This window comes from Pholcus phalangioides, unplaced genomic scaffold, assembly GCF_987345545.1.
Source record: "Pholcus phalangioides strain wild (caught in Gottingen) unplaced genomic scaffold, Ppha-v1.0 ptg000018l_1, whole genome shotgun sequence".
Classification (NCBI taxonomy): domain Eukaryota; kingdom Metazoa; phylum Arthropoda; class Arachnida; order Araneae; family Pholcidae; genus Pholcus; species Pholcus phalangioides.
The window spans coordinates 14,001,554-14,018,130 of record NW_028301611.1 but is presented as its reverse complement, the minus strand read 5'-3'; the positions used below and the strand labels follow the sequence as shown (position 1 = coordinate 14,018,130).

At 34.5% G+C, this 16,577-nt stretch overlaps 1 protein-coding gene and 1 non-coding gene across 2 annotated transcripts in view; one reads left to right on the top strand and one right to left on the bottom strand.

The window, feature by feature from the left end:
- The window catches only part of LOC149071758 (lachesin-like), a 252,820-nt gene that overhangs the window by 142,370 nt on the left and 93,873 nt on the right, over window positions 1-16,577 (top strand). The gene's annotated exons all lie outside the window — the stretch shown is intronic.
- Window positions 4,934-5,052, bottom strand: LOC149071759 (5S ribosomal RNA). Its single transcript, XR_016194670.1, has one exon. It is a non-coding gene; the product is annotated as a 5S ribosomal RNA (ribosomal RNA).

Below are 16,577 nucleotides of genomic sequence, written 5' to 3'. Positions count from 1 at the left end.
TTGTGTGTACTGATACTTCTTTTACTGAAACATCATTCGTGGGCCAAGTGGAACCATTTGACTGGCCGCATTTTGTTTCGGGGCCGGAGATTGTACAATAGAGTGGATCGGAAATTTAATGTTTTTATTTTCAAATGCCTATAGTACGGAAAAGTTGCCTATTTTAATAATACATAAGAAAAACGACGTAAATAAATTTTAAATCGTTTGATATTTTCCGGTCGTTTATGGAAATGGCGGAAATTGAACATTTCTCTTGATTTTTTTAATATTAATTAAAAAAAAAAACGATTGACAACGCAAACAATTGTTCAGCTTATTTAATGGTTCAATAAAGTAACATAAATTGAAACATCATTAATATTGATATGTTTATTGGCCGCGCAACATGTTCGAAAAACAGGAATTAACCAAATTTTTCCAAGTTCCATAGTGCAGCTCTTCGCCCGTTTTGTCGCAGCAAAACGGTCCAGAATTCATCACAGGAGGTAGCTCCACGCTGAGTTCCACTCACACCCTACTTAATCAACCATCCAAAGTAAGCGTGTGTTAAAAAACATATATATGGGAAAACTAGTTACCAAAATTGACTAGGATTCGGGTGGTCACACTTCTAATATTTCCTTTCCAAGTAAAAACTGACTTGGAAGAAATCGGAAATGACCGATTTTGATAGAAATGTAAATCTGATGTATATTATATCACTCATAAATTCCGACACTAACGACATCAGAGGACACCGAAAAGTATCTCTGGCCGTCACACTCAGACAGTCGAGAGATGTATTGAACTTCTTATCGAGGCCTCAACTAAAGTATGTAAACATGAAGCTAGAGATGTACTTCATATCTACGCTATTATTAAAATCAATTATGCCTGATTTCTCCCAAAAGTCAGATTTTGAACGTGTTAATTTTGGGGACTAGTTTTGAAATATAATGTAAATTACACACACACGGTTACTTTGGAAGCTTGATTAGGTCGGGTGTGGGTATAACTCAACGTGTAGCTACCTCCTGTAATGAATTCCGGGTCGTTTTGTTCTGACAAACCGGGCGAAGAGCTGCACAATGAAACTTTCAAAAATTTGGTAAATTCCTGTTTTTCAAACATGCTGCTTGACCAATAAGCACTGAAATATTAAGGATGTTTTAATTTATTTTACTTTATTGAATCATTAAATAAGCAGAACAAACTTTTGCGTGTCAATCGTTTTTTTAAGTAATATTAAAAAATTCAAAAAAAAATATTCACAATTTCTGCAATTTCCATAAACTTCAAGTGCAGTGTGCGTCCGGAAGATATCAACCGATTTTTAAATTTTTACGTCGTTTTCCTTATTATTAAACGATGCAACTTTCCCGCATAATAGGCATTTAAAAATAAAACAAAAATAATTTTTTTCGGCCCAACCTATTGTACACTCCTAGTCTACTTCATCGGTAATATGAATTATTTTTTTCGTTTAAAATAAACCTGCCCGTTAAACTTCATTCCCTTACACAGTTTTTACATGAAAAATTTAGCATGATTATTTATATATATAGTTGCAATTCGTATTTTAGTATGTACTTGTAATAAGTAAGCAACTGAATTTTGTCTGAAATCGTAAAAAAAAATCTTAAAAACAAGTATAAATATGGATTATAAAAATTCCTCTTCTATACAAAGAATCTAATTCCCCCACTGTAAACTGTTGATACATTTACCTAGATATATCGGATTCCATGAAGATTAATCACACAAGATTAGGAAGGAACGTAGGTTTATCATGACGACGAAATAAACGAGTATAAAACTGTAATTATGACATAACGAATGAGAAGTATTTCTGTTATATTCACAAGAGTCTTTTCAAAAATATTAATGTTCCATCATGACTCAGCTAAAGATAGTTAATATTACCTCATTTTCAACGGTATAACGCAGTAGAGGAAAACCTCATTTTAACCAGAGGTTTGTTATTTTAGTTTCGAGGATCTGAAGCAGCAGGTGCAAGATCTCTCAGTCTGCCAGAATAGAAAGGAACTGACAGGAACTGGGATAAACCAACTGAGTTAAGGTTCTGAAAGTGCTTGTTACTTGGCGGCACAAAGACCGACTACGGATGGTGAAGGATCGACAAACTAATCCTTCAAAACTTAGCTTAATAAGACAGCCAAGTGTAATTTCCTATGGTAATGATCAAAGAATAGTGAAACATCTAATCCTAAACAAATGGCAGGTACGATAGCGTTACACATAAACGCGGCTTTTCTTGTATAGGTATCTATGCTATTTTACCATTAAACTTCAATACTGATTATAAAAACGAATCCACAATTTTGAGTGATATGAATACTAGATTTTCTGGCATTCGTTTCTCCTAGTGTAAAAAAAAAAAAAAAATCATTCGAATTGTTTTGGAAACTAAGAAATGTTTCTTAGTTTCCAAAACATGAAAATTACAATAGAATGATAATGTTTTTCCTCACTTGCTGATTTCTTGCTACAACATCCATGATCACGTGCATATTTAAAACATCATGACTCATTTACTGAATTCCGAAGAATTTCTCAATTACGGAATAAGTTTGAAAGCAAGATGAATTTATGAGAGAATGTGGAATTGTATTATTGCAGGAAATAGAGACGCATTGCGAAAACACTAATGCTTTGACTGCTACTGTTATTGCTAAATGGTTGAGCTGTCACGAATGCCGGTGTAATTTATCTCACGTGCGAGAAAACTCGTGTTTTCCTTTCACGCACGATCAGAAATCGCATCTTGCGCATTAGATGAGAAATAAATAGATGAAAAGTGTACACGAAACAAGACGATAAAATAAACGCTGTACGTATTTACTTGATTTTTCCTCGGCTTCCCTATAAAAGTCTCTCGGTTCTCCCTCTCCTATTTGTATAAGTAAAACGAAACGTCATCGACTACGAACATCGCAATTCATTTCCAAGATATCGTAAGTGGACTTTTAGAGAGATATTTATGGTCGATGTATTTCGATGGCGGAGAAAAGAGATCAGAAACCATTAATAAAAGGGCAAAGGCACTCACGGATATTTTATTATTATTATTATTAGTATTATATTTATTGATTTCCGTTAACTCCGACGTTCCATTTGCTTGACCGATAAACGGAGAAAGTACCAAGTCAGGTAAAAATGGGGAGGGGGGGGGGGATCGAAGGGCGAATATAACCAAGAGTGGTGAATCGTTTTTCGAAATGGGAAATCATTGCATGTGGTACACATATATCAATATTCCCTCATGCCTCATATATTATTTATGGTGAAACTGCATACTTGCTTTGTGAGAAGCATAATTTTTTTTAATATATATATTGGTAATTGCGTATACATATGCAGAATTTTCTGTTGGAATTGCGTTCTTTGCTCTCTTTAGTTCCTCTGTCACAATGTGAATCGCGAGTCAATGTCATGGTCGCCGTGAAATACGCTTCGCTTACTTTACCATTGACGTCGGGATTTTCTTCGTCTCCAATATTTTTGACAGACGAAATTGATTTTCATCATAATTTGTCTGAAAAAATATCCTGATGTCATATTCAAAGTAAAATGTGTGCTAATGAATGCCTGAAGCTTACGTAATAAGATTTTTTAGAAAATATAATGGTTTGTGGAGGGTCTAGACTTTGTAGCCATGACAGAATCTTGTGCAAACGATGTGGATGAATCTTTCTTACACATCTCAGGATACTATACTTGCTTGAAAAATAGAACTGGCTAGAAAGTAGACGGGGTTTTGATTTACGCGAAATCATGTTTGAAGGCAGAAGATTGTAACATTTTCGATTTGATTCTCACTAGTTCTGAGTAGCATGTTTTTGTTGGAGACAACTTTATTTTTGGTGATCATCGCGTTACTAACGTTTTGCAGCTTCTTCGCGAATAAACCGAACAATGAAAGGATGTTTTCTTGTTTTCAACAAGACCAACATCGAATATTTGAGAGAAGTTTAGGGTTGATTTTCAAACACCGATTAGTATCAGCGGCAAAAAAAAAAAAAAAGTCAGTGGGTTAAATTCAGAACCAAAGCTCCTCTGAATTGCATGATTTTATACCTTTGTTCGTAAAAAACGGGTTTTTTTATGTTATCTGGTTCACAGATAACATGCGTAATCTTTATCTTGAAAGGATAAGAACATTCAGAGAATACAAAAGTGTAGGAGGTGACCTGTTATCATGTTTAAAAAAGATCGTTGAAGTCATTTCAAGGTCACACAGCGGATTATATGAACTTGTGCATTTTTGTTTATTTTTTCCATTTTTGTCTTGTTAGCTGCAATTCTTATGCACATTGTTACGTGTTCTGTGCAATAAAATAACCTAAATATGATCAAATTAAAATAATTAATCCGTCCAATATTTCTGACGCAAAACTACGTCGTAAGAAATGTTGAGATTTTTTTGTCTTTTTCGCTCCAAAAATTGTTTTCCGTTTTTCTTCCCTGTATGTCTTTGAATAGGGAGAGGGACTATACATTAGAATAATTTCCTGGAAAGAGGATTTAAAACAGACTACTCAGCTGTCAAATTATTTACTTACATGTTGCATCTAGTCGTTTTTGCTTATTCCAACATCCAAAATAAATTTATATTTTTAGATGCAGCATGTACAACTGTTTTTAATTTGTGCTCCTCCGTTGCCATGAATTTTTATTTTAATTTGAATAATTTTGATTTTTTTTAGTTGACTATTCTGTTTTCCATACTAATTTTTGCTAGCATTTACCTGATTGGGTAATTTTTTTGATTGACTCCTTGGTAATTTTTTTTTCTCTTTTTTTGTACTGTTATATGAAACAATAAATTTGATTTGATTTTGAAAAAAAAAATCAATTTCCAGATGCGAAAGCTTATCTATTTCAGTCTCAAGAGAGGAATTCCTGTAAGCTTCGGACCGCTCAAAATTGATGCCAACAGCACGCGGTGTTCCCAGGTAGTCACCCTCCCAAGTACTAACCGCGCCCGATGCTGCTTAACCTCGGTGATCGGACGAGAACCGGCGTTATCAGCATGGAATGGCCGTTGGCATAGTGAAAGAAATCTATCCAAGGGTGGGTATGTATAAACGGTGGGAAAAACTATGTGAGACTTAAGCGACTCCATCTCTCACACAGTTATGCTACTGATCAAGAAATTTGAGAACAAAGGCAGAAATGCCTCAACCGACAGCTTTTTTTTCCCTACACTGAAGTTGGCTGAAATGCTAACAGCCTAAAAGTACGAGCTTAGTAAGGAGGGTGAGACGAAATGGAACAACAATATTATCTGATGCAATGAAGATAGTGAAACTGCATTTTTACGGGAAACAAATGATGTGACAATGAAAAATTTATCATGGAAAAAAATAAAGTTCCTTTTTCACAATTTCAGGAGAGCAAATTTGTAAACAATATTTTGTAAAAATGTGATACTGTGGCTTTTAGACTTATTGTAATTTACGTCCGTTGGTTCCCTATAAACTAGAAGAGATGGACCTTCCAAAATTTAAATGAACGAAACTCCAGAATGCGAATAACTCAACTTTTTGGGAAAAGTTACTTGCGACATTTTACCATCTGACCACAGAAATGTATTATTACTCAGCACGTTCATCTGACAGTCGATATCGGCAGTGGAAGCCCCAAAAAGCTTCCAGAAACTATTTTACTCTACAATTCAGCAAAGTTTGCCGTATTTGTAGCCGATCAAATGGCCAGAAATTATTCGGTGAAGGTAGTATAACGGAGGTGAACGATCCACGTTTTCTACAGCATCCTAGGTCTGACTAAAATAAGTCCTGTATTTTTTTTAAAGCAGTACAAAAGGCCAGAACTATTTTCCGAACGCAGTTTCTCTAAAATCTTATTGAGGAGCTGCTGTCATAATACGTGTTGCTCTTGCGCGAGAGGAAACGTTCGTGCGCTCTTGATCATGTAACATAAAAAATAGACCAATCAATAAATAGAGTCTGATGTCAGGTAACATCAAAATCTGAAAACAAAACTGTTAATTTTTGCATGGGTTGTGCAACATAACATGCGGTGAATGTGCGGGAATAATTTAAAAAAAAATTGCTCCAAACTGCTCATCATAATTCCCACTTATTAGTAAGAAATCGATACTTATTTGGCAGTTATAGATTTTATTTATCATGTTATAGACTTACTGATACTTAATTTTACACGCTTATTTTACATCTTTGTCATATTATGCGACTACTGAAAAAGTTTTGTACTGAAAAATGCAAATAATGTGTACTAAATATTATTTCAACTGAATAACATAATTTTTTAGCTAATTTTGAAGTCCATTCTATATTTATAAACAAATATAGTTTCCCGTTAGGAATACACAATTAAACAACATTGAATGAAAGTAGGGAAAACCCAGGAACAGAAGAGAAATTCATGTTTTCGCTATGAAACCTGTTTCTTCAAAGTTCGTGTCAATTTGACCGAGTAAGCGGTTCTGAATATTCCAAAAGTGCCGCGGTTCTAATGTCAATGTTAATGAAATCTGAGGGTGTTTCACTAATTACGCAGTTTTTAAAAATGCAATAAGTCAACCAAACTCGAAGCAAAATTCAGAACTTTTTGTTTAAATTCATTCAACATGGACTTAGGTTTAATAATGGAAAATTATGTCGAGCTTTTGTCCAACTCCGATTTCTTTGTAGGCAGTCATCCGACCGTTGAAACTAACGATAACTCGGCGTTCGCATATTACGGATTTGATCGGGCGATTTTTCTGGTTGCAACTGACCCAGATTCTTCGAATTTCTGCACCAACGTTGAAACTGTTGTTGCAGTAGGGCATTGTCACATCCATACATAGCGCGAAATTTACTGACAGTCTCTGCGTAGCACTCCGTTTTTGTAATGAGTTTTCACAATAAGTAATCGTTGCTCGATGCTGAATAGTTCCATGACTAAAGGATAGAAAAACGTCAAATGATCTTCTAAACAGGGTGACAATAGGTAACGAAAATGATATAATATATTATAGGAACAGTGCTGCGAATCTTCAAACAAAAAATCACGCCTAATTTAAAAACTACGTATTAAATGCAACGCACTTTATTGGGAAGGTTTAAAAATATATATATATATAATATATATATATATATATATATATATATATATAATGTACGGGGTGATTATAAAAAAACTATCCCGACATATGGGCTGCTAATTATCATACCATTCACAGAAACTGAATGAAATTTTGGCATAAGGTATTTTGAGGTATGCGCTCAAGAATGACATGGAAAACTAACAGTTACGGTTATAGTGAGAAAATTTAGAAAATATCAAATGGCAAGTTTTTTTGTATTGGAATGCGATCTCCATACTGAAAAACACTAAATAGCGTTAAAATGGCACCTGTATCACGAAAATCCCCGGAGCTAGGCAAGGAAAAAGTAAAAAGGACTTTGCCGTGCACCAGAGCATTAATGTTCGTTTCATTCGTCACACCGTTTCTTCGGCTGAGATCCCAGCTCCACAAGGCCATGTGGGAAATTTGTGAAACACAATAAAACGCTTTATTTTATGCTGCTTCTCTGTCCTCATTGGTTGTCCTCACTTTTAGCCTATCTATCGCCGGTGATTTTCATGCTACAGTTGCCGTTCGAACGCTGTTTAGGGTTTTTCACAATGGAGATCACATTCCAATACAAAGAACTTGGTGTTGCCATTTTATATTTTCGAAATTTTCTCACTTCTTCTCATTCTTGAGCGCATACATCAAAATACCTTATGCCAAAATTTCATTCAGTTTCTGTGAATGGTATGATAGTTAGGGGGCCATATGTCGGGATAGTTTTTTTATAATCACCCTGTATATGTATATATATATATTGCATTTTCTACTAAAGAACCATTTCGGTTACTGCTAATACTGTACCTTACAGTTTCAACAAGAACCCCCACCCCTTCCTCCTATTATGTGATCACCCCAGTTTTCCGGAACAACATTTTTCCCCCGCGAGTGTCCGCAAAAAATGGTTTTATTGTGTTTTGCTATCTTATTCCGGACTCTGTCACGCAGCCTGGCTGTAAGAAATTTCGATAACAGTATAAATCCAATGGCAAAGTTCTGGTGTTCTTTGATGTGTTTGTTACCTTCTAAATTCCTTGGCCATGAAAATCAGCTATGCTAAATGTCTCTTTTCTGTCTTAGAAAAATATTTTATTATCTGCCATGCAATTTTTCTATATATTATGGCACGGTGGATTACTCTCGAACACAGTGCCAGTTGGAACAGATCTGCATTACAGAGTTATTAAGGTAAAATAACTGTAATAACAGAGTTTTTTTGTCGTATATAGAATACTGAAATCTCTAAACTGAAAAAAAAAACAAAAAAACGGGCGAGCATGATGACAACGGTAAGACGAAAATAGGAAAGAAGATCACGACGATGATGATTATAATGATGATGAAAGAAAGAGGGATGGTGATGGATATTGGGCTCAGTGAAGGGAATGAAGTGGAAGTGCACAGATCATGATAATGATGAGACAAGACAGAGGAAAGAAACTGTCATGATGATGGTTATAATGAAAGGAGGAGCGGAATTTATTCGAAGAAACGAAAGGAAAGACCAATATGATGATTATTTCTGTAAAATAATTCTATAAGAAAAAGAAAACGATAAATGATGATATCTAAACGATGATGGCAACGATCAAGAGAGGGAAAAACAGTGACATTTTGTGAACGTTGAGGGGAAAAAAAAATTTAAATACGATAATGTGAAATATGAATGCAGGTGTTTCATGATTAAAAATTAATCACCAGTTTTCAATACTAAAAAATAACACACACTCATATTATAAATGCAGTAAAATTTATAAAAAATGTCGTATTCCTTAAATGCGAGAGACATGAATATGCAAATTTTGGAAAATGGGGAAATGACGTTTTAATGATTTTTCTCCACCAATATACTCTATGAATGTTATTTTACTAAAATGTTTTGTAACGTGTATGAATACACATTCACAATATGTAATAATCTCCAAATGAGTGATGAATCGAGCTGATGAACCCAAAAAATTAAAATTTGCCCATTCATGTGCAAATTTCCATGTGATGGTATAAGGAGGACGGTATGATATTCATATCAATATGAATACAGATAAAAGTATGTAATGTCCATAGCGATAAGGATAATGCAATATGATATCCCTAGCAAATACGGATAATGCAGTATGTTGTTCACGGCAATACGGATAACACGGATATAATACGCATATTATATTCATACTGATAATAAAATATTATATTCATACTGATAATAAAATATAATATTCATGGCAGGCAATAAAATATTATATTTATAGCAATACGAATAATTTAATATGATATTCTTAACGTACAGTATGCGAGGTTTTCACGAATATTTTCCGGAAAATATCCTTTACGGGTTGATTTGTAAAATGACGGGAATCAAGCATTTTAAAATATAATTGAAATAGTGAATTCACATCCTACTTTAAAAAGTAGAAGGACTACACCAGTAATTTTGACAATTTTTGATCTTCTCGCTCGATTTTCATAATGAACCAGTTGATTTATAATGTTGAAACTTCACTTTTCTTAAAAGTGCTGCTGCTCAATTATCTAAAATCGGCTGAGATATTTCTAGATATACTAAGAAAAATCATCACCGGTCAATTTGGCCGGTAACGTTATAATCCCTTTCATAGCCAAGTGCAGCAAATATTTCGTCGACTCGTGTCATCAACTTTTTACTAATACAGATGTGCTCACTTCGGCTAATTGAAAACATCCCAATTGATAGACTAATTACAAAATATAAATACTAACATGACAAAAAAAAAAGTGATGCATATCATTGAATCTTATCTAAAAGCTAGTAGAAATTCGAGCACGCGCGATGACTGTTGTTCTTTATTTATACTTGCTGAAAGATTGAAAAAATAATAGTACCTATGTATGCATAATAATGAACCATAAAAAATAAATTTGAAGGGAAATTCTCATCAAGGACTACTTTATACGAAACGCGTTTGATACGTTCACACATAAAGGCATTATATTTTGTGTTTACTGGGTAAGGAAATGGAAAATATTATTCTAACGTTTACTGCATTGATATATTGAAATATATATTCTCAAAAGTCAGAAAATAAATTCTGAAGTCGTCGAATTTTACAACAAAATGACGTATATTGTCGAGCGAATGTCTTGAAAGTATTCCGTACGCCTATCATTCATTTGCCAGGGCCCGTTTTCCACAATATTCGACCTGGCCCCAACAAATGCTTGGTTGATTTATAAAAAAATAATAATGAAAACCGGGACAATTTATTTGCTTCGTGTTGAAATTAGCTAAGAAAGCAGACCCTTATTTGTTCAGGAATAAGAATTTTGCTAACAGGCGCAACTGTACCAGAATAAAGACAGATATATATCATCTCAGATATATATCTGATCCGATCTCATCAGATATCATCAGATATATATCACCTCATGAAATTTATTGCATTGAGAGATTTATATACATATATATATATATATAAATCTCTCAATGCAATAAATTTCATAATCATAATGTTAATTTAATAAATTGTCAATGCGTGTAAACTCTACGCGGAAAATCGGTTTCTAATATCAGGAAGGTATTGCAAAGTTAGAAAGTGTGACGTGCGAATACAATTGAAATTATAATGTTTAGAATGTAAATATTTTTTTTAATCAGCTATGAATTTGATTTTTTTGGGTAAGTAATATCCTTTTCATACCTGAGCCAACACAGACCATCAAAAATATATATTTTCGATTGATTTGTGTTTATTGTATGTCAAAATGGATTCTAAAAAATGGGAAAAACTAATTGTTTAACTTAACTATTTGATTACTTGACTAGTTAGCGACCGTTACTAACAACAAGTCTTCACTTTAAAAAAAGAATCATTAAAACCATTCATTTCCGCAAAAAGATAGGTACACATACGTGTGCCTCTGAAGCAAAGAATTTAAAAATAATTTATGATTGTAGCTATTTGTAATTGGTAAAATTGATTTAAAAGTCTTCAATTTACTTTGAAGAATTCCCAAAGAAATTGATAACAGCAAATCTGGCTTCATTACTAATAATGCCCATGTATTGGAACTACTCACAAAACTGATAATAATAAATCTATTGAGACTTTTGATTTTAAAAATCTATTCACTATTACTATCATTCCCCATAATGAGATAATAAAAATCGGCGAATTTCTCTAAAATAATCATGAACAAGTCATAAACTGGGGAAAAAACGAATGAACGAATTTTTTGCGAAATTCTACATTTTTGAAAACTACACTGCTGGCCACCGTAAATGCAACACCCTGAAGGAAGCATGCAAATAATATGAAATTTACAACATGCATTAGCGGAGGTGAGATATGCAAATTATTAGAATTTCAGCGCAGACGCACATCACGCGCGCCTGTGGCGTCACTTCAAAGCGCTATTTAAGGCTTGGAGATTTCGACGATTTGAAGCACGGCAATTGTGTTTTTCTTGTGGTTTTTTCAAAAAAAACGATCAATTATGTCTCGTAGAAAACAGCGATCATCTTTTGATCAAGTATCCAAGTTCGACAGAGGAAGGATAGTGGCCTACCGAGATTGTGGATTATCTTTCAGGGAAATCGGTAGTCGTGTTGGACGAAACCGAACAACTGTAATGCGGATATGTGATCGTTGGATGCAGGAGGGTACGACGGACCGACGTGTTCGATCGCATCCAACTCAGTGCACCACTTCACGTGATGACAGGCGTATTGTGCGTATGGCAGTGACGGATCGCTCAGCCACATCACGAACCATAGCACAGCACATTCAGTCTGTATCGCATCATCCAGTGTCTGAGCGTACCATTCGACGTCGTTTACAGCAGAGTGGTCTGTCCGCAAGACGTCCATTGCTTCGTCTACCCTTGACGCAGAACCACAGACGTCTCCGCCGCCAATGGTGCGATGAAAGAAGGATGTGGACTGCACAATGGAATGAAATTGTCTTTACTGACGAGTCACGCTTCTGTCTGCAACACCACGATGGTCGGATTCGAGTCTGGAGACACCGTGGAGAGAGGATGCTGAACAGCTGCGTTATGCACCGCCACACTGGTCCTGCACCGGGTATTATGGTATGGGGCGGTATTGGATATCACTCTCGCATTCCTCTAGTACGCATTGCCGGTACTTTAAAAAGCCAGCGCTACATCTCCGAGGTGTTGGAGCCAGTTGTCCTTCCTTACCTTCAGGGCTTGCCCACAGCCATATTTCAACAGGATAATGCGCGACCACACGTGACACGCATTGTGCAAAGGTTCTTCGTCAATCGCCAGATTGAATTGCTTCCCTGGCCAGCTCGCTCTCCGGATCTTTCGCCGATAGAAAACATGTGGTCCATGGTTGCTCAACGATTGACCCAGATTACATCCCCAGGTGCCACACCAGATCAACTTTGGCAACGCGTGGAAGCTGCTTGGTCTGCTGTACCCCAAGAACACATCCAAAGTCTCTTTGAATCAACGCCAAGGCGTGTGGCAACGGTGATCTCCAACAATGGCGGCTACTCTGACTACTGGTTTTGGCAGGAACCACACTTCACAGAAGTCTATAAATTTAATCATTTGATGCTTGGTCAACATGTTATCTACAAAATAAATATTGTTGCGATATCTCTTGTCTTTCTTGATGTTGCAATTTGGGTGGCCAGCAGTGTATTTAATGGTGTTTAGTTTATACAAAAAAAAAAAAAAAAAAAAAAAAAACACCACGGGGATTTTTTTTTACTATGGGTACCAGCTTTTCAAGTGTTTTGCAGATATTTCCTTGCATTACTTTGGAAATTACTTTGAAATTAAAACAAAAATTTAATTTTTCTCAATATTGCAGCTTTCAGATACATTGATGATTTAATTATCTTCAACTACAGTAACGTTCACGAAATCAGTCGACAAGTTTATCCTAGCACATTAAATCTTAAAAAAAAAACTAATCATGATAGTAATCAAGCAGATTTCTTTGACTTAAAAATAAACATTGCTAACAATATGGACTCAACTAGTATTCACGACAAAAAAAAAGACTAATTTCAAAGTCAATTTATCAACTAATCACAATCCTAACATCCTCAAAAGGTTTTCAAGAATATTGTATTTCCTCAACTATATTGCATCAAACGTATCTGTAATAAGGCCAAAGATTCAAGATCTTCTTTTGATGCAAAATATCTTAATATGGGCAACAATTTTCCTTCATACATCTTGGGGACTTACTTCCTCTTCACATCAATAACTGCTCACTTCTAATCTGACAGCCAGTTCTAGGATTAATCATATATACTTCACCTTCTGAATCTGCTTTTATTTGAATTTTTATACTTCCTTTTTCTGACAGCAACCATTGCTTATAAAATGTGCCTGGGCAACAGATTTTGGCTTTATTTTTTTGCTTTCGATTTTTTATATAATTATTAAATTAAATGGTACAGCAGCAAAACGTCGGACGATCGAGTATCTATTAAGGCTTTACAAGGCTCAAGATGCTCTGAGAAACACCCAGTTTTAAGCCGATGTCACGGGTTAACCCCCCCCCCCCCCCATCCCCATCCCCATGATAAGAGACCGAGACATTCGCTTCGATCCATTTAATTTTTGAATTTTTCGAGAATCATACAATACTTTCAAATTCCAGTTTTTCTCATCATTAATCTTATTTTCAATTTTCCATATAAAAAAATTAATATATATATGTATGTGCATGCACACACATACATACATACATATAATAATCTAGATGGATCTAAAAATTTATGAAAACACAACTTTGATACAATATGAAAATGATATTACCCCCCTTTATTTTTTCTCATATTTGAAAGATATAACTATATTTTCTTGTTATTACTAATGTAAAAACAATAAAATATATGCGTCGAATTAGTCTTTTTTTGCGAAAATTCATCTCAATTTTTCATAGTTTTTTGGAAGATAACATTATAATGATGACAGTGAAACAGTTTTTTGATGGAATAATGATCACTAAGTAACTGCCTTGGAAAATATTAGATATATTTTATGTATAGCGCAGATGAAAAAAAAAAGACAGAATGATAAAGAAAACATTTCTTACAAATTCAGAGATAATTTAATATTTTTGAAAGTCATCGTCATGGCTCTTTTGTACATTTCTTATCATTATGAAAGAAAATAATTTAACTTCCGACGATTACGGAACCGTCTACTAAAAATTAGTAGTGATAATATTTGCTACTCTGAATCACAAAGATAAAAGTACAAAGTCTGTAATGAAAATTGCAAATTAAGGCGGCTGTCTGCTTTCGGAAAATTGTATTTTTCTTTCTTTTTTTTTTCAAAAGAGTCATTCTGGATGAAACAAATATAGTTTTGCTTTGAATATGGTATAAAATTAAGAAAATGAATGTTGTTTCACGAATATTTCGGCAATATATATATATATATATATATATATATATATATATATATATATATGTTTTGAATTTTATACGTGAGATTAGCATATGCTTAGTATTTTCATTAAACAATTCAAACTATAAAACTAATGGTATGGTCTTATCAATATGTTCTTGATTTTGATTATTGCTATCACATGTTATTGAGAAATCAAGTTTTTCGTGAAATGGAAGAGCAAAAAAACAAAAAACAAAACACAAATCTTTAGAAAACTTATTCAAAAAGTTTTCATTCTCAGACTAAGAACATTACATTCGTTTTACTTAATTGACAATAACTTTGCTTCTAGTTATTATAGACATAAAAAAAAAAACAGTTTTGGATTCTAGAATATTTGCACTTTGAAGTGAACAAATACCAACAATTTCGATGCAGCCGCCTTAAAGCAAAAGACAAAAACACTATCATTTAATTAAATGAAAATATCCTATGTATCGCTGTGTTAAAACGTTCTTTATATATTATGCCTCAATACATTGCTAGGAAATCTACAGTTGAAAATAATGGAACAGTATAGGTAAATACTGTAGTTAAAGTTACTTCGGTTAAAACTAAGGGCCATTTTCGAAGAAGCTGCTCATTTTGTATAGGTAATGCCTGCGTTGTCTGAAGGTTCCTTTACTCAGCTATATGATATTTTTAACCCTTACATCGGCATTGATGATATATCTTACCTTACCTGATGCACGTTAGTTTGGCAATCACGAAATACCTCGCGTCCTTGAAATAGTGTCATTTCTGCCACGACAAGCCCATACAGTTTTATTCTTGGCTTCATCTTCGAGCATGATTTTTCACCCCCCCCCCCTCCAGCCTGTCGATTGACGGCCAGTCGGCGGAGGTAACTTTTTTATAAAGTTTGATAACAGAAGAAGGGAGATTTTTTCAGAGTGGTATAGGAATATGCAATTAAAATGCAAATAATAGATAAAAAAAGAGTATTCCTCTCTTCCATGTCAGTATTACTGTTCTAGCCTTCCGGTAAGACGGCGGAGCAATATCATCGCACAAAATCAGGAAAAAAAATTCTTGCTAAATATAGGCAACCATTTCCAGAAAGAGTTAGTGATTTCTGTGACAGTTATAATGTGGATCAGGAAAAATTTAAATACCGATTAAAGGGTTCTCATACGAAATCATGAATATTTTCTCAAGGGCATCTTAGAACGCGGATTCTACTTACATAATATGTAATCTCACCAAATAGATTTAAATGAAAACAAATCAAAAATCTCGCTGTTGGGGTGGAATTTGGCAAATATTTGTCCCGCATAGGCTAGGTATTTGAAAAATATATAAAACATGTGCAATTGGCAAATAATATTTCCCCCCATTTCTTTAATGACCCCTATAAACACATTCAGAAGCTTCGGTGGCTATATCCAACGCCTCGATTGACGTCTTATTTTACTATAAGTAAGGGAAAATCCCATTCCAGAGAACGGTATGCGAACGTAATAATTTCGCCCGAAACCAAGGGCCCTTGTATTAATACAGCCAAAACACAATCTATCATCATGTGGTATATTTAGTACGAAATTTTCCGTCATCAGCCAAACTTGCGAGGCCATAACTCGAGCAATGGCATCTACTTCTGACGACTTCCGTCCTTAACGACCTACTGAGAATGCATCTCTCCGCGTGTTATACCCCACGTCATAAATATGCTTGAAATTCCACAATATCCATCGGCACCAATCAAAATCCCCGTTCATATTATTATATCTACACAATGGTTATGTATGCGAAAGGCACGGAAGTATCATGAATGAAACAAGTATGAAATTCAAACTGAATGTAAAACAATGCGATTTTGATTACGCACAGTAAGCAGCACATTGCACTCTTCTCGGAAAGAAGAAAAAAACAACCTCCACACACATGTGCGTGTTAACAAGCCTCGACTTAAAGAATCAAACACTGACAAAAAATATTTGAGATAGTGCAAATCACACAGTGTTCGCCAATATACATCTGGATGCGAGATTCATGTAATGCATAGAAATTTAATTTTTCCCCTCCTAATTGTGTTGTGGGTTGAAAATATTCCTTC